The 22,934-nt window shown below is 39.9% G+C and overlaps 2 pseudogenes; both read left to right on the top strand.

The window, feature by feature from the left end:
• Positions 1-4,621: 4,621 nt before the first annotated feature.
• Positions 4,622-5,217, top strand: LOC148020308 (isocitrate lyase pseudogene; annotated as a pseudogene).
• A 74-nt stretch (positions 5,218-5,291) lies between these two features.
• Positions 5,292-14,536, top strand: LOC148020307 (mitochondrial adenine nucleotide transporter ADNT1-like; annotated as a pseudogene).
• Positions 14,537-22,934: the final 8,398 nt, after the last annotated feature.

The raw sequence follows: 22,934 nt of genomic DNA, 5'->3' as shown, positions 1-22,934 counted from the left end.
GATTAGAAAATTTGGAAATTTTGATGCACTTTAGGAACCCCCAATACTCTTAATATTTGACCACATGGTCAAATCATGTTTTCTTACTTAAAGATGAAGTCTAATCTAAATATCGTATAAGCTATCTTTTTAAATTTTACTTTCAAAAGTAAATCAAGATTTAGCCATGTGGTCTAATATTTATCACTTATTTGAAATTGGGACTTGTAAATTTCTCAAATTCTCTAATATGGTATTACATAAAAACTTATTGATAGGTAGCTTTTGTATTTGGTTAATATAGATATCTTCACGAAGAGAAAACATTAGTAACATCCTTGCAATGGAGGTCTTTAACAGGAAAGATAGTAGCAGTAATCGGATTTTTGATAATTACTACAAGTTGGATTGGATTTTGATGCACCCAAGCATTTGAGATAGTTTCAAGATCAAGTGTAAGGATGTTTCAGACCTAGCAAACATTGAAAATGTAGAATTTTAGAGCTTAAAAAAGTGTTTAATAGAATAAGTACAATAACAAAACTATTGATCCAACATATTTGCATGCATAAATAAATATGTTTGCATGACTAGAACTGCACTGTAAAATATAAACAAAACAGTAAGTTTTTAAAATTGATCATTGTTTATTCTTTTGTATCAATGTTATTTTTTATAATCTTTCTAGTATTCTAATTCATGTGCATTTTACTGACAACTCTATATCCATCAACTCTGCATGAATGGCAGAATGTAGAATATTTGAGCAACAAGATACATGTTTGGCATGAATGCATAGGTTCTTTGATCTACGATAATAACTCTACAAGTCAACTTGTAACTCAAAATATATTTCTTTATAATTCATTATATATAGTAGAAAATCAAAGATTGTAGCATCTCCCATTGCCACCATTTTGTAGTTATGAATAGTTGATTGGTAGCTTGGAGTTCTTAGAAGCATAAAAGTCCAAGATAAAAATTGACATCAATAGTGCTATAAAACCTACCACATGCTCCAAAGATGTGCATCTTAGTTTATTTATTCCATTTTTATTGTTTGCAATTTTTTTTATTTATGTGAGGTTTTGAAGAAAACAAAGATTACTTATCAGTGCAAGTGTTTGTTTGAGGAATGAATGAGTTGGCCTATTGGGTGAGTCATGGCAGGTTAAAAGAACACATTTTGATGAGATAATCATGTATAGGGTAAACCAATCAAATCTTACATTTAGGCAAACCTCTTGATTTAATCAATAAAGGTATTGCTTAGATGAATTGTTGTGTTAGTCAGTTTTACTTACCATAGTTTGTATTTTAAGTACAAGTATCTCATTGCTAGACAAACTCTGTACATTCGCTTTGGATATAGAAGATGGTGACTTTTATGAGGGGAGTGGATAAGCTTGGGTCAAGATACCCAAGATGAGGCACATACAACTCTCATAGTAGATGTAATTATCTTGTGGAATGGTCATACTTCTTTGTAGTTAGCGTAGAGAGTCATTGACCCATTTCTTTTTCCAGACAAAAAATCCAATTGATGTCCAATGAGCTTGTATGCAACTTCTATTTCAAGTTGGATAATAGAAAGGTCCGGACTTGTAGTGGAAACTCCTTGACAAGTAAGGAATGTGCTACTCCACATATCCTTGGGATAGTGGAATCCTTGTAAAAATTCTTATAATTAAAGAGTGATTAATTTTAAAAAAAACTTTTGTGTACTTTTAATGTTGATAATTTTGATTTACTGTGATCCAAGCATGTGAGTATGTGTATTGTAATTGTCAATCACACTAGTTAAAATCACAATTATGCAAAGACAAAATTCTAAAGGCTACACTAGTCAATCACACTAGTTATGGAGTTCTGCGATTGACTAGTGTGATTTACAATATTGTCTTTGTAATTATGGAGTTCTGTAGCCTTTAGAATATTGTCTTTGCATAACAATATATTGTAGCTCATCTCTTCTACTCATTTTTCTAAGCACTCACTATTGGAAGGAATGAAAATAAGTGTTGGAAGTATATAGATTTCTAGCTGTTGTGTTTAAAGATCCTTTATATTTTCTCTAGCTAAACTTGAACATACTTAGCGATCCAAACATATTTGGAGGATATAATGAAGTGTAACAAAGTGCTTGTCTATTTATAAACTTTGATGATGGCTTTAAATTATTAAAATAAAATATCTATTTATAAAGCTCCAAGAAGGCTAGGATAGATTATATGTACTTAGTAACTAATGATGTCTCTTTTGCAATGTAACGTAGTTTGTAAACTTTTCTTATATTAATGAAAATTGATGTTGTAAGATTTACGTGCAATGTAGTTTGTGATACATGTCATTTATTATTATGTGCATTTGAATATAATGCTTATTTATTAGATTTATACACAATATGATTCATTATTTAAATTTAATACACAATATTTTATCAAATTCATACACAACATTTACTTATCTAAACACACATAAGGATAACTTAAATAAATAAATAAATAAAATAACAAGCAACTAACTAGAAATAAGATGTATAAAAATATTGTATTTATATTCATAATAATTTATAGAGGATCCAATACAAGCAAGGTTTCACAAAATCATTTCAGAAGCTCGATTCCATAAATGTTTCACTAGTAGACCCCTATTATTGCTGCTCTCCCGCCAAGATTGTCCCTCCATCACTGAAAGAATCTCACTATTTGTATATCCTTATCACAGTGACAGTGATCCTCCTTGTATAAACTACTTCATAGACTCATTCTCCAAACAAGTGAATGAGGAAGGATTTAGTAGCTTCCCGTAGTGCAAGGAGAGCCTAGGTAGTCCGTCAATCACGTTGATCCATACTTGAACTATCAAGGAGTGCCTCCTACTATTTCTAATCACTACATCCCCTGCATTGTCTCTTGCATCATCTTTTGGAATGTAGCCTTTGGTATCAAGAGGTACATGGTCTTTTGATAATGGCCAATCTCTTGGAGGACCACTATGCTTGGCTTTCATCGATGCTTGCGATGGTGGCATGGTTGTAGTGGTGATGGAGCAAGGGAAGGTTACCTCTACATGAGAGTTCTTGGAGGGAACTCAATGCCGCTTGCTTGGTGCATGCTATGTCTTCCACCAATGAGAACTTGAAGGAAAAAACTCAAATAGGTAAAATGAGGTGAAACTTTCAACTTATAGCCACAATTCTTAAAAATCCATAAACTTAAATTAATACATCTAGATTCTTAAAGAAATATGACTAGTGATCACATTGACTTAAAAATTTACCTATGGATTCCTCTAGGACACATAAACATCCAAAAATAAATTTGCCCCACCATCAGAAGTCTCTGGTACACCTAGCTGAAGGCTCACCTTTGGGGCCCTAAATTTGGAAAATGAAGGCTCCATACACGAGCCTTCATCTAGGTGTATCCCAAAGGCTTCTAATGAGGCTAATTTTTTAGTGTTCATGAGTTCTTATGATGCTCGATATATGGGTGGAGTTCTATGGAGTTTTGATTTATAAAATTGAAGGTTGAATCATCTTTGGAAAATGTGTTAACTAGATTATACTTCACTAAGAACAAAAAATTTCATCAAGTGACGCCAATAACGACGCGAGCAGAAAAATTTGCGATGCTAATAGCGACAGTACCAGGGAAAAAAAAAAATTTGTGGCAGGGCAGAAAGTATAGTGAAATCATAACATTGATACATAAAATAAATACATGATCGCATAATAAGCGATTGGTACAATCATGACAACATATCACTAATACATAGAAAATGTCTACATAGATCAGGCGATCAAAAAATAAAGGTGTGTGAGCTCCAGGGATCCAAGGGCGAGCTACATATCCTCGCCCTCCGAAAGCTCGTCCTATCGCAAAGGAGCATCGAAGAGACTCTGCAAAAAAAGAAACAATGACACATCAATCCACCATACAATAATGCATTCTAATTAAACATGATAACTACAGACAAGAAAGATGAGTGACTTACAGGGCCACTGCGTCTATACAATCGGTCGATCAATGAAGTGAGACTCTGCCTCTCTGCATATCAAGTCTCAAGGTTGGTCGGATCGTGATTTGTAATGGAGTGTTGCAAAGAAAACAAAATGCGAATTGTTAGAAACATGATTGTTAGTACAAAGGATATTGCAAAAAAATAAACAAGCAAAAAAAAAGAAAAATTTAAAAAGTCCTCCAAATATGTCATGTGGTCGCCACTCCCAAGATGATGGACCACTCCGGTGTCGTGCTACTGCGCATCCGAGCCGAAAACACCTCCATTTTTGTTGTGCATCTGTGTTATCTTTTCACGTGTATTTCATTGTGTTTGATTGCTACATTATCTTTCCGTCCTTTTCAGTACCCGCATCCAAAGTATATACTCCACTTGTGTGTTTGTGTTTGCGTGTGTTTCTGTTTGTGTGCATGTTGTGCGTGTGTCAGAAAAATATGAAAAACTGATGCCAAAGAATATTATCATGCTCTCAATTTCAATGATGAATTCCAAGAAAAGTGCAGGAAACTGTAGAAGCCAACATTTAAGCTATGAAGATAAAGGTTGCATGTGAACAAGGCCAACGTAACATGCGGGACAAAGCATTTTTTAAGAAGATACATTGGCACTACATGCAATGGAGATTATGGTGGAGAGGGGGGCTGCAGAGGTGCACATAGAAGACCAGGCATCTGTCACTAAGAAATGTGGGCACATGTCAGGCAAGGTCTTGGTGGCAACATCGGAGCACATCAACCACCTGGTGGCTACCTGGCTGCAGTTTGATCTCATGGGTGTGGAGACTATCCTCATTCCTAGGACCGATGCTCAGGCAGCCACTTTGTTGTAGACTAACATCAATAAGAGAGACCATGCTTCCATATTTGGTGCTTCGAACTCTGCCGTGAAAGACCAGTCACCATTGGCCATCCTGCTTTTTGAGGCGACCCAGGCAGGGAAGTCAAGGTCTGAACTACAGGCCTTGGAAGATGCTTGGATGGCTAAAGCTGACATGAGGCTCTTCAAGGATGTTGTTGCTGATAAGCTAAGGCTATTGCCCATACCTGAGAAAGAGCAGAAGATGAGATTAGACCAGTGGTTCTCTCAGGTTGATAGTCTGTCGCACTATGAAGCACAGGTGTTGGCTGAGAGGCTTGGTGCGGGTAATGTATTCTGGGATTGGCATCTGCCTGGGAGCAGAGAAGGCTTCTACAGGTTCCAAGGCGGCACTAGGGCTGCAATTGCAAGAGGCATTGCCTTTGCCCCTCATGTTGACATGCTCTGGATGGAGTCTGCTGGGCCCCATTATGACTAGGCACGCAATTTCGCCCTCGGTGTCAAGGCGCATTATCCTAACATTCTCCTGGCCTATAACCTGTCCCCTTCTTTCAACTGGGATGCTGCTTGAATGAGCAAAGCACAAATGCAGAGCTTCATCCCAAACCTTGCTAAGCTTGGCTTTGTGTGGCAGTTCATCACCCTGGGTGGATTCCATGCTAACTCACTCATTATGGACGCCCTATTGACCGCAAAGACTTGAGGGATTTATACAAAGAAGAGGGAAGATTTAATGTTCTAATCACTCATTACGATTTAATCATGTGTGACAGGAGCCCTTTTCGGCCGTGCCTATTCTTGTCACAGAGTACAGAAGCTAAAGAAAAACGAGGTAAAGCCTGAGTGGCTTTTTCTCTCTCTCTCTCTCTCACTCTTGGAAAAAAATTCTTTTTGTGATCAGGCAATTCCCTTCGGCATATTACAGGAAGTTTGTGTGTCTGTTGTTTTTCGAGTTTGTCTTTTGCCTCTCAATCTTGGGTGCTGCCAGCTAGATCAATCTTGGGTTTCACACAATTTTGAGAGGATTATCTCAATAGGATTCTGGAGGGGTCTCACAAAGTCTAGTGCGATTCAGTTCATCATCTATATTACTGAATTCGGTTCGTTAGATGGCAGCCTTCCTGGGCTGAAAAGGAGTTCTGGGTTTCCTCTCCATCACACAGCCCAAGGTTTTATACAAATACAAAGAGGGGTGGAGGAAGCATCGAGTGAAGGGCATCGAGTGAAGCAACAAGGTGACCAGCACCACAACTCTCTCGCCTGCAGAGATGAAGCATAACAATGTTGTTCCGAATGGCCATTTCAAGAAGGATTGGCAGAACAATGTCTGAACATGGTTCAATCATCCTGCTCGCAAGAAGCGCAGACGTTTAGCGAAGCAAAAGAAGGACATGAGAATATTCCCATGACCTACTAACGAGCCCCTCTAGCCTGTAGTGTACTCTCAGAATCTGAAGTACAACTCGAAGATTAGAGCTAGCCGTGGATTTGTCTCAAAATTGCAGCTTATGTGGAGCAGAATATCACAGTTTTTTTTGTCTGGAAATGCCAGATAACGCAGCTCCGGATGCTATCAGGTACTGCTATAAATGCCTGGTACCTGCAAGCACCAGATCTTTCTCTAAGAATTGATAGAGCAGAGTAGCAAAGGCTATCTTATTTTGATGGCTGAGATAAGAGAGATCTCCAGACTGTAAACACAAATGCTTAAAGCATCCAAGTGGATTGACGGCTTCTATGATTCACATTGGATTCGTGAAGAGCTTGTGAGGAAATGCCTGGTGACATTAACAGAAATACAGGATGAAAAGCTCAATGTGGGAGATGAAAAGGCCATTGTGGCCTTACTGAAGGCTTGTGGCAAGCAGAAGGATTTGCATAAAGGCACTAAGATACATGCCGATGTTACGTTCAACATGGGTCTTTGGGAGGATTTTGAAAAGCTACCAAAACTTTTGAGCCAATATATATAGATGAGTCTGCCAGGTTTGCTGCTAAATACAGATTTCAAGTCTCTAAACTGGAGCTTGTTGTTACAAAGCCACATTCTCCAGACAATTGTGCTCTTGCAAGAGAATGTACCAGTGTGAAGATTGATTGGGTGTACATTGGTTCATGCACTGGTGGAAAAATTGAGGCAATCAATGACCAAGTTGATGTTTGGCCAATGGCTCTGTTGTACTTTGATGCCACAGTTTTGTAGTGAGTGCAGTTCCTGTACGTTATACCAGTTGCCCTGCAGACTTTGCCCCGATGCTTTTACCTTTGTTAGTGGCTTGAAAGTTTGAGCTTGCTTAAGAGCCTTGGAGCAAGACCAAAAGTTATATGTAGAGATAAGAAAGAAGGGACTTGAACAAAATTTGTTTGTTGGCAGTTTCTTTATTGTAATTCACTTGACAAGCAATATAGTGATCTTTGGCATCAAAAATTGAGATCTTCTTGTTAGCCTCTTCCTTGTAGCATCTTGAACCCTGTGTTCAGCAGCTCTTGCACGAACTCCACGACATTTGTGGTGAACCTGACGTGAAAGTGCTGCGTCAATTTCCAGCAAGATGGGAAACTTGCAAGAAGAGATGATGGACGAGAATGTCATGAAGCATCTGTTTCAGTCATTTACATCCTATATGCAGTAGCAAGCACACAGAAACGCAATAGTGATGTCATGGATGACTTGAAGGCTGTCCAACAGGAGATGAAGCAGTTCAACGGCCAACAAGTTTCAACTTACCTGCATTTGTATGAAGAAAAGATGAAGTTTTTTGGGGTTTCTCAAGACGTTTGGAGCCGCTACTTCTTGCGGATCATGGTTCGCGCGCTTGAGGTCCAAATTTCAGAAATTCAAGGAACACATGTTGGTTGGATAGAGTTTAAGAAGGCATTAAAAGATGAATATTTCCTGGAGGATACAAGTCTTATGAATCGCAGGAATTTCTTAGCATGGGTTTCTATGCCTAATAAGGGACTTTCAGTTACCGCCCTTCTGCGAGAGTTTGAGAGTCGCTATGATCAGTTGGACGGGACTGAGCAGCAAGCTTTGGAGATGCAGAAGGTGGAATTATTTTTACAGGCTGCTGATGCTGATTTACAGGAAAAGTTGGATGATCTTTTCGAAGGTCAAGCTACCGATTCAGGCTTAAAGAACGAGTGGAGACATGTCATTGATGCTATGAATGCGCTTGTTAAGAAGTAGCGCAAGAGGGTACGATTGCATCGTAATACAAGATCTACTTCTGAAAAATCCTTGGAGACCTCTACTTCTACCCCTGTTGCAAGTTCTATGCCTAAGCCTACTCCTCCTGTTGTAAATCCATCAGTTCCTGCTGCTCCAGTGCCCTTATTAGTAGATGATGTTATTAAAGGCTTGGCAGATTTGACGATAAAGGCAGTCAAAGATGAAGTTGGGAAGTTAAAAGAGCAACTTATGTCAGTACCTGCTGTAGCACTTGCTCCAGTGACTGCTTTCCCAGCTGACCAAAGAAAAGGGAGACGATGTATTTGGTGCGATAGTACAGAGAACCAACATTGTAGAGATTGTGATGCTTTTCAGGAAGCACGTAAGAAGAACGTAGTGTTTTGGGGACAAGATGGGAAGATATGGATAACAGAGACTGGTGCTCCTCTTGACACAAACTTTGGTAAGGGAGGCATGAAGAAGCTCATTGATGATATGGCTGCGTGATCAGCTTATGTGAGTGTTAGAGGAGATGCTTCAGCTTATGGTGTCCAGCTTGAGCAGAAATCAGATGAAGACTCTACCTTATGGTCCTCTGCCTTGGAGATAGCGAGAAGAGGGAAAGTTCAGGCATCCACTATGACTTGTGTGGGCTCCAGCATCCGAGGAGAAATGGGATGGGATTCTCCTGTTGAGAGGTATTCTATTTTTGCTTATATGGAAAAAACACAGGGTTTAGATGCCATGATTGAGGAAAAGAGAAGAAGAGATGAGGAGGGTCTCAGCACCTCCAAAAAGACTAGAGGGGATGACTTTGTTTCACCACCTGTTACAGCTCCACCTATGACGAGTTCTCCAACACAATCAGGTCCTGAACAACCTATGGTAGACAAACAGATGAAAGAAAAGAGACAACCAAGAAAGGAGCCATGATTCAAGCTCTTGTCAGACCTTGACATGCAAACGGATATGAGTAAGATTTTTCATGAAAGAATTTTAAATAGTGAAGTCACTTTTACTGTTGGTGAAGCTCTTGGGATTACTAGAAGAGAAATACAGGATCAGATGCAGGATCTTTTGCGGAGGAAACAACATGCAATGGAAGGACCTGCTTTACAAGGGTTATGGCATGGAGCTCCTGGGGAAGAGCAAGATGATGCAGTGATGGTTAAAAATGCTTATGTCAACCCGTAGTTGGAGAAAATAGTTCAGCCTATGCAGTATGAGGATGATGAAACCCCTATCCTCATTCCTCACAGCCATTTTTCACGTAGTCATTAGGCTAGAGTAACCACTGAGACGGTGGTAAGGATTGGAGAAAAAAAGATTCCTTTGGTCGCTTTATTCGATCATGGTTCCGAGATTAATCTTATTGCTCGAGGTTTTTATGAGAGTGGCAAGTGGCCTATGGATGCAGAGCATGGCTGGCGCATGAGAGCAGCCAATAATACTTCTGGTGATATGTATGCTGCTTGTCTGAGCATTAGAATTTCTATTGGCAATGTTGAAGAAGATTATCATTGCTTTGTTCAGGATTCTTGTTCTTATCCGATTATTCTTGGACAGCCTTTCATTACAGAAGCAAGAATGGAGACGAAAGTGATGGATGACGGCTCAGCCTATGCACGGATACGCAGTAAGGATGGTATGCGAGCTGTGCAGTTTATGACTGTTGGAGTAAACCATCCAAGAAACAAGGACTCCTTGCGTGAGGCACCACTACCTGCGAAGGTGTTGGATTTTCATTAGGTACTGCTGTCTTGCAAGACGCCAGTGGTACAGAGCGGAGAAAAGAGGAGATCTCGCCTCCTAGCAGCCAATCTTTCTCCACTAATTTTTTTGGTTTTTCTTCAGATAGTTCAGTGAGTTATCAGAAAATTTCAGATTTTTCTAGAGCTGCTAGGCAGTACATTGGTCGTAAGGAGAAAGAGTTAAAGACTGCAGGTATTTTGCAAGCAGAAGAACATGTGGATGGGCTATATGAAGGAATGTCTTATGTAGATACATTGTCTGAGATGGGAAATATGCTGAAAACTGATGTATGTAAGGGTTCAAGGATCATACCTGTGCAAACCTTGGATATGTATCAGGAAATTTCTGATTTTATGCTAAAAACAGTGTCAGAGGCTGAGAAAACTCAACAAACCGAATAGAATTTCAGCATGCAGAGTTTCAGGCTGCGGCCATGCAGTCCATAGAGCAAAGGGCTAAAATCTTTCAGCCAACAGAGTTGAGATTTACTGAAAAATTAAAGAAATTGCAGCAAAGAAGAGAGTGCTTGACTGATGCCAAGGTTGACACAAAGTATAAAACAGTTGATAAGAAGGTTAAGCCGGTTGCAGGGCTGCTTCCTCCTGATAGTGATGAGCAGATAGAAAAAGCTATGAAGGAGCCTATGTTGAGAGATCCTGCAAATATTGGCCATGAATTTACAGCTGAAACTCTTGCAGAATTGAATATCGAAAATGATGATTTCTTGCTTCCAGTGGAAAAAGAATGTTTTAGAGAGATGCTTGGACGACATGGTAAGGCATTTGCTTTCTTTCCTCATGAAATTGGATGCATTAGTCCCGAATTGGTTGCGCCTATGGTCATCTTCACTGTTCCTCATGTGCCATGGAATATACATCCTATACCTGTGCCTAGAGCACACTTACCAAAGCTGATAGAGTTGCTAACTGAGAAAATTAAGATGGGGATTTTGGAATCCTCTTCTGCGCCCTATTCTAATAGATGGTTTACTATACCAAAGAAGAATGGAACCTTGAGATTTATTCAGGATATGCAGCCCGTGAATAGAGTGACAATTAAGAATGTGGGAATAGGACCAGTTGTGGATGAGTTTGCCGAGGCTTTTGCAGGACGAGCTATCTATTCCCTAGGTGACTTGTATTCTGGTTATGACCAGTTTCAGCTTGCCTATTCTGGAAAGCAAGGATATTACCACTATGCGGACACCTATTGGTCTTGTGAGGATGTGTACCTTGCCTCAAGGTGCCACCAACTTAGTTGCTCATATGATGAATGCTATGCATAAATTTCTGTGAGACTATATTCCACAGTATACCATGCCTTTCTTAGATGATGTGCCTATTAAGGATTGTGCAGCAGAAGAAAAGAATGAGAGTCTTGATTTGCAAGGATGTAGAGAGTTTGTGGCTGAACACTTAGTTTCTTGTGAGCAAATATTGACACGATTAGAGGAGGTGAATTTGACTCTTTCAGGGCCGAAATCTATCTTTGGTGTTAATGAAGTCATCATAGTTGGGCATATGGTTGGTTATTATGGCAGGAAGCCTTCACCTGCAAAGGTGGATGCCATAAGCAGGATTGCTGAGTATTGCTCGACTACTTCAGAGGTGCGGAGATTTGTGGGAGCTTGTGTATTTTACATGATTTGGATTCCTCATTTTGCTCACATAGGAGATGTTCTCTATCAGCTATTTCGAAAGGGACAGAAGTTTCATTGGGATGAGAAGCATTCGAAAGCCATGTGTAAACTCAAGTAGCTGTTGCAGTCAGCTCCTACTCTTCGCAAGGTGGATTATCAGTGTGGACGGCCAATCATGTTGACAGTTGATACTAGCCCTATTGGCATAGGTTGGGCAGTGGGACAGGATGATGCTGATGGGAACATATATGCAATCCGCTTTGGAGCTAAAGTTCTTAATGAGCGGTAGAGGAGATATCCATAGATTAAAAGAGAGTTGTGGGGAGTAGTCACTGCACTGAAGTGTGATAAAGAGTATTTTATTGGTGCTTCAGTTGTTTTGGAAACAAATTGCTTGCCTTTGCTTGGCATGATTACTAGCTGTTCGACTCCAGATATAGCAATGCTTCGGTGGATTGCCTACATCAAATCATTGAATCTAGAATTTCGACACATAGCAGGAAAAGATAATCCAGTTGCTGATATGCTGTCTAGAGTGAGATATGAGGATGAGGAGTCATTGCTTGCAGAAGATGATGAGACAGAGTTTGCAGCTTATGTCCTTGTTCATGATTTTAATGTCAGCCTGCTCGCAAGAATCGCAGACGTTTAGCGAAGCAAAAGAAGGCCATGAGAATATTTCCACGACCTACTAACGAGTCTCTCCAACCTGTAGTGTACTCTCAAACTCTGAAGTACAACTCGAAGATCAGAGCTGGCCGTGGATTTGTCTCAAAATTGCAGCTTATGTGGAGTAGAATATCACAGTTTTTTTTGTCTGGAAATGCCAGATAACGCAGCTCCGCATGCTATCAGGTACTGCTATAAATGCCTGGTACCTGCAAGCATCAAATCTTTCTCTAAGAATTGATAGAGTAGAGTAGCAAGGGTTATCTTATTTTGATGGCTGAGATAAGAGAGATCTCCAGACTGTAAACACAAATGCTTAAAGCATCCAAGTGGATTGACGACTTCTATGATTCACGTTGGATTCGTGAAGAGCTTGTGAGGAAATGCCTGGTGACATTAACAGAAATACAGGATGAAAAACTCAATGTGGGATATGAAAAGGCCATCGTGGCCTTGCTGAAGGCTTGTGGCAAGCAGAAGGATTTGCATAAAGGCACTAAGATACATGCCGATGTTACGTTCAACATGGGTCTCTAGGAGGATTTTGAAAAGCTACCAAACCTTTTGAGCCAATATATACAGATGAGTCTGCCAGGTTTCCTACTGAATACAGATTTGAAGTCTCTAAACTGGAGCTTGTTGTTGCAAAGCCACATTCTCCAGACATAAAGAGCGAGGCTTACTAGTCTCTTTGCACATGACCCTACTCTCTCCATGAATGACAAGGTAGCAGTACTCGGTCGGGTGAGGGGGACGGAGAGGACTGCTTTCCAGAAGAGCTCCTAGCCTTGATGGTGGAGAGCCATCTGTAGGGAGAGGGAGTGATCCCATGCTCCTAGAAGGGGCTCCGATCCACACACGACCAGTTTGTGGCTCCACTGAGTGTAATAGGGCAAGGAGAAACACAGGGAGAGGCGTTTTGGATGCGCATAGGGGAGGGGCGAGGTTTTTTCTGGAGTGCTGTCTGCAGCACATGGGAGAATGCATTCGGAGTACTTGCAGGAGAAAGCCAACCAGGGAAGAAACTCCTCCATAAGATTTACAGGAATGCTACACATGAACTACCATACGATCCCAATTTATTCTTCAAAACTGAAATGTTGGATGAGCAATGGAAAAACTTGCTCTTCCTCTTTGGACATATGTTTGTAGAGGGTAGTCTGAATAGCTTTTGTACAACATATAAGCTCATGTCGCAACTTCATTGAAGCATCTGATTTTGATTTTAATGCTCAGTTTAGTAACTCTAGCATCTGATCAAAAAAATCGCTTTCCTCCTTGTGCTCTAGTGAATACGTCTGTGCTACATTCTTCACCCGACTGTCAAGAGCTGGAAAGATGAACTCATCTTCAGCGTTGCTATGCTGCGTGTACACAACTCGCAAAAATTCATAGCGATCATGAAGTGCTTGAAACTCTTGTTCTGCCCCTTTCTCCACTGCCAAAGAATCTTTGTGAAGACGGCTAAGCTCTGCTCGGATGGATTTGTGAAAGAAAAGAAACTCGAGACTAGGGGATGTGATGGCTGCAAATCCTCCCGAGGAAGACGTGCTGGGTGTTGGCTCCTCACCAAAGAATGCTATGGGATGAGGATTTCTGTTTCTGAATTCAAAGTGCAAGCGGTATTTCCACAACAGATTGAAACCCTCAAAATTGACATGGACTGCTCTATAAAGGGCTCAAATACATCTGGCAAAACGAAGGCATTGCTGGATTCTTCAAAGGCAATGGAACAAAGTGTGCTTGAATTATACCCAATTCTGCAGTAAGGTTCTATAGCTATGAGCAAGCTTCAAGTGCAATTCTATGGCTGTACAAAAGACAAACCGGATAGGACAATGCTGAACTCACGCCAATTTTGCGGTTGGGAGCTGGTGCATGTGCGGGTATAATTGCTATGTATGCTACATATCCAATGGACATGGGGGCAGGCTGATAGTCCAGAGGATTCACATGCACACTATAGAGGAATGTTCCATGCTGCATCAACTATTGTAAAAGAAGAGGGGCCGAGGGCTTTGTACAAAGGTTGGCTGCCATCGGTTATTGGAGTGAAACCTTATGTGGGACTGAATTTTGCTGTTTATGAGTCTGTCAAGGACTACATTGTGAAAAAGAATCAAGCCTTGTCAGGAGAAAGTTCAGAGTTAAGCGTGCTGACAAAGCTTGGATGTGGAGCTGCAGCTGGTACAATTGGTCAGATTGTTGCATATTCTTTTGATGTGGTATGCATAAGGATGCACATGGTAGGATGGAAAGATGCTTCAGCTGTCATAACAGCAGATGGTCAGTTGAAAGCTCGTGTGCAATACACTGCCATGATAGATGCATTCAAGTAGACAGTTAAGAACGAGGGGTTTGGTGCATTATACAAGGGTTTACTTCCTAATTCTATCAAGGTGGTCCCTTGAATTGCACTTGCTTTTGTGACGTATGGAGTGGTGAAAGATCTTCTCGGTGTAGAATTTCGAATCTCCAATTAGGTCTCTGAACTTGGAAGAAAAGTGGTGGCATGTCAACGGGGTTGTGTATGGGTGCAACATTGCTGTCTGTGAAGCTTGGCACAAATCGGCCCTTGATTTGAATGAGTATGCATGCAAAAGTTTGAAATACAACCATCTAGAGACAGAGGTGTGCAATGAAGCTGCTAATGACTTTCTCACTTTGCTAAGGGAATGAAAGAAGCTATGTGAGAAGTATTGCCAGGATGAGGATATTGAAGATAAAAAGGCCCGTAGGCGGCGGCATTCACTCTCTATAATTAGTTCAATCAGATGATGAGAGTGATAATTCAGATATTGAGCCTGGTGAGTTTGAAGTTGAAAAGATAATTGGCATTCTACGCCCCCAGGGCCCTGGTATACTGCACCCCAAAAGGAATCTCACTTTAAGGATGATTGATGGTGTTGTTATGCTTCACCCTGAGGATGACAACAGTTTGCAGAGAAGAGAAGGCCCTGACGTGCTTCACCCTCAAAATGTCAATGCTCTTAGGAGGATAGATGGTCACGGATTACTACGACTTGCTAGTGACAAGACTCTTAGGAGGAGGGACGGACTTGGTATGCCACAACCGGAAGATGATACTCTGAGGAGAATGGAAGGGACTGGGATTCCTTGTCTTGAACTTGATGATGTATTTAGAAGAGTACAAGGCCTTAGTGTTAACGCAGATCGTGGCAATGATTTTAGGTGGATGGAAGGGCATGCTATGCAAAAGTCAGATGGCAACAATTTTGATAACCAAAGTATTGTACAATACCACTTTGGGCAACACCTAGGCTATGTACCTTGTCATGAGGGTGGATCATACTCCAATGGATTTGATCAGCAGTATGGCTATCATGGGCAGCATGATTATGGCCATTATGGACAGCATGATTACGCTTACAAGCACTCCTTTATGCAGCAACACAGTTCTTATGCAAGTCATGATCATGGACATGTATATGGTAGCTCATACAACATTGTTCAGCATCATGCATATGGAGATTCTTACGCCATGCAACCATATGGGCAACTGCCTCATGGAGACCTTGATACAATGCAGGAGTGGCAAGCAAGTGATTATGACCGACATCATGTCGATACCTATGCTCATGGACTTGCCAATCATCATACTTATGGTCTGCCTAGGATGCAAGGACACTGTTGTAGTCATGTTGGATAGTCATCATGTAATCTTGGGCATCATGTTTATGGGCAACAATATGGCCAAGGTTTTGGTAGTAGGCAATAGCAAATAGATGTATTTGGGCAACAACATGAACATTTTTGTGACATGCATTCTCATAGAGATTATGGACAGCATGACCAATGCTGTGGGATCAATGATCAAAGGGAGCATGCTTATGATGGTTATGCGTGTGATGTGCAGCAGGGATATTATCACCATATGCAGTATGGATAGCATGAACATCATGATGAGCAGCAGCCACATTGGTATGACCATCCATATGGACAGCATGAGCATTATGGTCATGAGCATGGACAACCATCTGTTGTACACAAGTAGCAAGATGACTATGAGCAGCATGTCAGAACTATTACTGAGCTGACCAATGGTGATGAGTAGGTGTGTAAATTGCTATCTAAGGCTAAACGCATTAGACACCTTACTAGTGATAGGATATGGGAATTACATGCTGTGGGCTTATGCTATCGATGTGCTAAGCCAATATCTTGTAATCATCAAGCCACATGCAGGGCAAAGACTGCCAGAATACTCTTGGTATTAGAGTATTATGATGCAAAGGATGGAGAAGATCTTGTTGAAGACCATTTAGGTGTGGGTTCACAACAAGAACTTCAGTTCAAGAAAGAAGATCATGGGCAACATGTGGATTTGGATGATCATGACCCCATGTGGGAGCCCCTTCAGTCCACAGACCTACAGTTTGAATGCTTGAACATCACTAAGAATGCAGGGTCCATGAATATGCAACACTTAGGGGCTGACGCAGTAAACTTTTTAGCTTATGCAACCCCGAGTGTTGTTGACAACATCCAAGTGCAGACCGAGCTTAATCATATGATGCTTATGGTAGACTCAATGCAACAACTAGTGGTTCTGACCATTCTAGCTTTACTTGTGGATGGTAACCCAATGCATGGAAAGGATAACGACTTTCCATTTGACCCCGGCGGCAGTGCAGAGATGCACACTTGCATGGATGACCTGTATGCTAGTGATGCTTACCATGCAGGTTATCCATTTGATCCTGGGGGTTAAAAAAAGCTCTATCTACATCAACACTCCCCCGGTGCAGTCCCCTAACCTTGAGGCAGAAACCTTGGCTGATGGACAACTCGATTTGGGCATGTTTTGCAGTAGACAGCCATCTGTTTTCAAACAGTTTTGGGCTTTCATTAATTGCACCCATGCATGACCTACGTGGGTTGAAAGTATGCTCAAGGAGCTTCATTTTGACATGCAGAATGTCTCGTTTGGAATTTCCCATGGCAAGTTATGATTAGTTTTCCACTGCAGGCATGTGCAGGACAGCCTATTGTCCGGTGTTGTCCAGCCCTTCTTGTTTGGAATTGGTGCCTATCTTTATACCGAGTTACCTTCTCCCCTCATGCTCACACTGCATACATGCTCATAGACAACCGTTCCACAAGATTTCCTCCCCCCACCTAGCCATACCAATATGTCCTCTTTTTGCTTTTGAGGGAAAAAACCTTCCCGATCGGGATGGAATGTAAAGAATGGGATTAGAGGGTCTTACACAGGGCGAACACGGGAATAGCACATGCGAATACCCGGTTACACGGAGGGGGTATTTAAGGTGTACAAGGACCTGGTTAGGATACCATTTTTATGAATATACATCTCTCCTTTCACCTTGTTCGCCTTCTTCCTTGTCCTTCCATGGCTGCCAGTCATTTCTCTCTCTACTCCTAGTATTTCTCTCTCCTCTTCTTGTCTTTCTCTCTCTTCAGCTAGTCTTTCTCCCTCTTCTTCTCTCATCTTCTTCCTCTTTCTCTCTCCTCTCTATAGTCTCTCCCTTCTCTCCTTCTCTCTCCTAGGTCTCCTTCATTACAGTTTGGCAGCTCCTCTTCGCAACGGCGGCTCCTCCTCTCCTTCGTGAATGGCGATGGCGGCGGTGGCGACAAGCCTTCTTCCTCTCTCTCTCACACCTCTATGCAAAACGATCACTCTCTCTCTTCTCTCCCTCTTGAAATGTTTCACGAATGTGCGAAATGAAACGCGCTCGGGTTTTGGCCCACTTTTTTTTCTCTGTGGGGCGTCACTATTTGTGTCACTATTAGCGTCGCATTTATAGCGACGCCGCTGTTCCTGCGTCGCTACCCACCGTCGCTATTCTTGTGTTTCCTTGTAGTGACACCCTTGTAATCATGTCTACATATTTTTTAAGGCTTAATGAGCCCTTGTTGATCCTTGTGTCACAAGCTTACATGTGTATCCATACAATCCTTCATTGGCTTCACAATAAAATATTTATAGAAAAAGGACATGGATGGAAAACTAAACTTTATAGCAGAAGCACATGGATGGAAAGAACAATCTTTCTATTAGTACATTTGAAATTAAAGATGTTTCTATTCTTGTTGTATTTGTTGTGTGTTTTGTACTCCTTGCTCAGATTCTATCCACTATGCCATGTAATCTCTACATGGTATTAGAGCCCAATGGGCTCTAAGGAGTGAAGAGTATGTGAGAGTCCAGGGCTTCAATAGTGAGGAGGAGAATTTTTTTTTCGTGTATCAAGCAGTGGTGCTAGTGTATTAGGTAATATTGTTACTCTACTAACAATTCAAATACTAAGAATTCATCTAGCAACCTTTAGAAAAGGCAAGTTAGCTAGTACAAACTATAGTTTGTGGAGGTTTAAAATTAAAACTATCCTTATTTTTTATGAGTTCTTGGAGATGATGCTAGGGACGAACCTAGAATCATAGCCTACCCTGAATCCATCAAATTTGAGTATTGTGATTGCTCCAAATATAGATCCTTTACAAGCTTAGAAATAAAAAAATCCAGATGCATTATGTGCCTTAGTTACAAGTTATTCTAAAAATGTCTTGACCTTGATTTATCATACAACCAAGGCATCAAAGACTTGGAATGTACTAAGGAGTTAGTATGAAAAATTAAATCAAACAAGTATTCAGAACTTGGAGTATAAATTAGCACTAGAGAAGCTTACTAAAGGAGAGATTGCAAAAGTATTTATTACTCAAATCAAGAGTTTGTGCAATCACATGATTATCACTAAGATACAAAAGACTAGTAAGGAGCTAGCTCAAAGGTGTTTTCAAAATTTTCCACCAAATGGTGATGGATTGGTAACTATATTACATACTTAGGTGAGACCCCAAGCTTTGATGTTTAAGAAATTTTATGTACTACTAATGGAGGAGGAGCTATGGCTTAAAGTTAAGAAGGTAATAGCAATAGAGATGCCTCGGGGAAGTTACTATATGTATATCCTCTGCATCACGTGCGTTCAAGGCCTATTTATAGATAACCTTATCTGTAAAAATTTTCTAAATAAAACATAATCCTTTTCAATTAAATCTGTAAATAAACTCTTTATATTACACCCTTCTATATGTAAAAAATGTATAAAAAATGTATTTTAAAGATACCTTGTTTTGAACCCACGTGATGCACACATATATTCATGAGTAACTTACTTGAGAGAGATGCTAAGGTCTCTGTGAATGCACGACAAAGGTGATTTCTCTACCAATGGTGACAAGAAGAAGAAGGGTAGTCAAAAAAAATTTCACATAGAGTGCTTCTACTACAAGAACAAAGGACATGCAATTTTAGATTGTTGTGTCAAGAATGCATACGAAAAAAATGACAACATAAAGACTAAAGGGAAGGAGACAACCAATATGGTGGAAGAAAAGTTGGATTTATTCATGGTCACCATTAAGGAAGTGTGTTTCTCAACACAAGGAATATCTACCACTAACTCATGGCTATTAGATATGGTGCCTCCTATTACATGACCAACAAGAAATGTCCATATAGTTCTATGAAGCCTCTATAAGAATCCATCATTATGATGCTTGGGAATGATGCAAAATGCCATGTGGAAGGTACATGTACTATTTCCTTTGTTGCTACAAATGGTGAACTCGAACATCTTTCAAGTGTGTTATATGCTCCAAATATTAAGAGAAAATTGCTATCTCTTACTTCTATGGCTGATCTTGGGCATGAGGTCAAGTTCACTGAGATAGCTGCACAAATCATTGACAATGCTAGCAAAGCTATAAGCGAATGAGAAAGAAGGAATAACTAGTATGAGCTAAGCACTCTTATAGACAACAATGGTATGGGTACAAGTAAACTTTAGCATTAAAGATTTGGTCATATTGGTGTTGCAGTGTTAAAGAAGATGCATAAGAAAGGTATGATTGCTCACGTATCTCTAATAAATCAAATGAAGAAACCATGTGAGGATTGTATAATGGGCAAGTAACATTGAAAAGCATTTTCACAAGAAAGCAAGAATAGAGTGAAGGCTGCTCTAAAGTTGGTGCATGTTTACTTGTATAGTAAAATGCCTATAAAAGCCATGCGTGGATCTTCTTATTTTATGTTGATTTTCAATGACCATAGAAGGAAGATATGGGTGTACTTTCTTCATGATAAGTCTCAAGCTCTTGGTAAGTTTAAAGAATGGCTAAAACTGGTTAAGAATGAAATAAGGCAAACTGTGAAGAATTTTTGAATAGATGTTGGTGGTGAGTTCAACAACTTAAAGAAGTTTGAAGACTTTTGCAAGATCAAAAGTATTAAGAATCAATTGATGCAACCTTACACGCCTCAACAAAATGGCATTGTTGAATGCCCGAATCACACCATTGTTGAAATAGCAAGGTGCATGCTTAAGGGCAAGGGACAGCGAGAAGCTATTAATACTATAGTCTAAATTCTCAATTGGGTTTACACAAGGTTCTTACGGGAAAAACTCCTCATTGTCAAGAATCCCATGGTGAGGGGACTTGCTTGAGCAGATGTGCCAAACACACACCGTATACAAAAGAGGAAGCTCACTCAAGAACACAAGAAGAGAGATGGAGGCCAAAACATTTTCTTGCTAGTTTCTTCTTCTTCTTCTCCACACAATACAATGTACACAAAGTATAGATAAGATACAACATAAATGAAAGTGGCTTACTAAGTCAAAGAGTGCATAACTAAATATACTAATAGACTAATGCTATATCTATGCTAGCTTTGTAGGTAGGTGTAACATGCTAGATATAATAAGGGATAAGTTAGTAGCCATGTGAGGATCATAATGACCACCAACATGTTGAGTATAGATGTGTGGACCCATCTAGCTAGGTGGTCCATCATCAATGTCTGCACATGTTGAGCTTGCCATCTCAACACTCATGAGACCTATTTTAGTAAGCAATCATGTGTCTCACATTTTAGAAATTTTGGATGTGAATGTTATGCACATATTCCAAAGTATATGAGAAACAAGCTTAATCCAATAAGTATAAAATGTATCTTCTTGGGTTATAGTGATGAGAAAAAGACTTACAAATAGTATGAGCAAGAGACAAAGATGATGACAGTGAACTATGATGGATGTTCAAGGAGGAGTAGCCACATACATTGAAGGAGGAGAAAAAAGTAGTCCATTATGAACCTATTCGAAGAGCTATCCCTACCCTCAAGGAGAAGGAAACATCATCTTTAGACAAAGAGGAAAAGGTTCACTAACTTACAATCGTGGCACTAAAAAAACCATTACCATGATAGATAAAGCAACTCCATGATTGCAATAATCCTATGTATACCACAATTGAAAAAAAGGTAGAGGACTAAGGAGGTCTCTAAGAATAGAGGATCAAACAAAGGATTCTACTTACATAGTCAATATGGCTTTAGTGGCTAAGTTTATGAGAAATATAAAGGATCCAACACACTTGAAAGAAGCACTTTTTGATCAAGCATGGAAAGTAGCTATACAAGCTGAGTATGACAAGATAATGAAGAATGATACTTGGAAGCTAGTGGATTAGCTAGAAAAGAGGAAGATGATTGGCACCAACTAGTTCTAGAAGGTAAAGTACAAGGTTGAGAGTAGATTATAAATGTATAAAGCTAGAATAGTTATACCAAGGATTTTCACGGGTTAAAGAATCATTTGCTCCAGCTACTAGAGAATGACCACTATTCGCATAGTATTTGTAGTGATTGCCCATGAGAAGATACATGTTTACCAAATGGATATTCAATCAAGGTTCTTGAATGGAGATCTCATGGAGGAGATACACATGGCTCAACCACCATGGTATGATGTCCCCAATTCTAAGAACAAAGTCTATAAGTTGAAGAAGTATTGTATGGGCTAAAACAAGCCCCTAGAGCATGGTACCAACATATAGATAAATTCTTTTTAGGCTTGAATTTCAAAAGATGTGCCTAACATTTTAACTTGTATGTTTACAGGAATGGTGAAATTTCTCTAGTAATTGTCCTATATATTATAGAGTACCTTCCTATTATAGGTCACTATGAAGATATGATCCGTCAAACTTGAAAGGCTTCGACCTATGGATTCAAAATGGCAAACTTGGGCTTTTGCATTATTCTTTAGGGATTGAAGTCTAGCAAGTAAAAATATTCATCTCTCAAAAGAAATATACATGTGAGATTTTAAAAGAAATTGGCATGACTCAATGTAAGGAGATAGCTACAACTATGGAGATCAATGTGAAGTTATCCATTGATGATACATTGGCATTACCAAACAAAATTTGGGAGATACATGAGCTTTGTTGATAGCCTCACCTACTTGTGTAACACTAGGCCAAATATCAAATTTTTTGTTTGTATTTTGAGCAAGTTCTCGAACAAAACACAAGAAAGTCAGTGGAAATCTTGGGTATAAATGGTCAAATACTTGAAGGTAACTCTTGACAATGATATCACATATAGTTGTAGTATGACTCCAATGGGAAACTATGATTGGAATTGGGTAGCTGACAGTGATTCCAAAAAATCTATTTCTAGATTTTGTTTCTCTTTAGATTCAAAACTATTCTCTTGGATCAGTAAAAAGCAACCGACTATGGCATCAGCTTCTACCAAACTAGGGTACAAGGTAGCTTGCTTTGTTACATGTGAACCAATATGGTTAGAGAGGATCCTATGGTACATGGGGGTACACTATGAAGATCCAACATTACTAAGATATGAAAATCAGAGCTGCATGGCCATTGCCAAACATCCAAATTTTCATGTAGACACCAAACACATTGAGATCCATTATCTCTATGTGCGTGATTTGATTGAGAATGGGATAGTAGAGCTAGTCTATGGGGGAGAGTACATATCTTCACCAAAACTCTTACAAAAGATTTGCTTCAAATTCA

The sequence above is a fragment of the Lygodium microphyllum genome, chromosome 19, assembly GCF_053477565.2.
Source record: "Lygodium microphyllum isolate KBCC chromosome 19, Lygodium_microphyllum_v1.1.10, whole genome shotgun sequence".
Taxonomy (NCBI): domain Eukaryota; kingdom Viridiplantae; phylum Streptophyta; class Polypodiopsida; order Schizaeales; family Lygodiaceae; genus Lygodium; species Lygodium microphyllum.
Note: the sequence above shows the minus strand (reverse complement) of the source record. Positions and strands in the feature narration are given on the sequence as shown.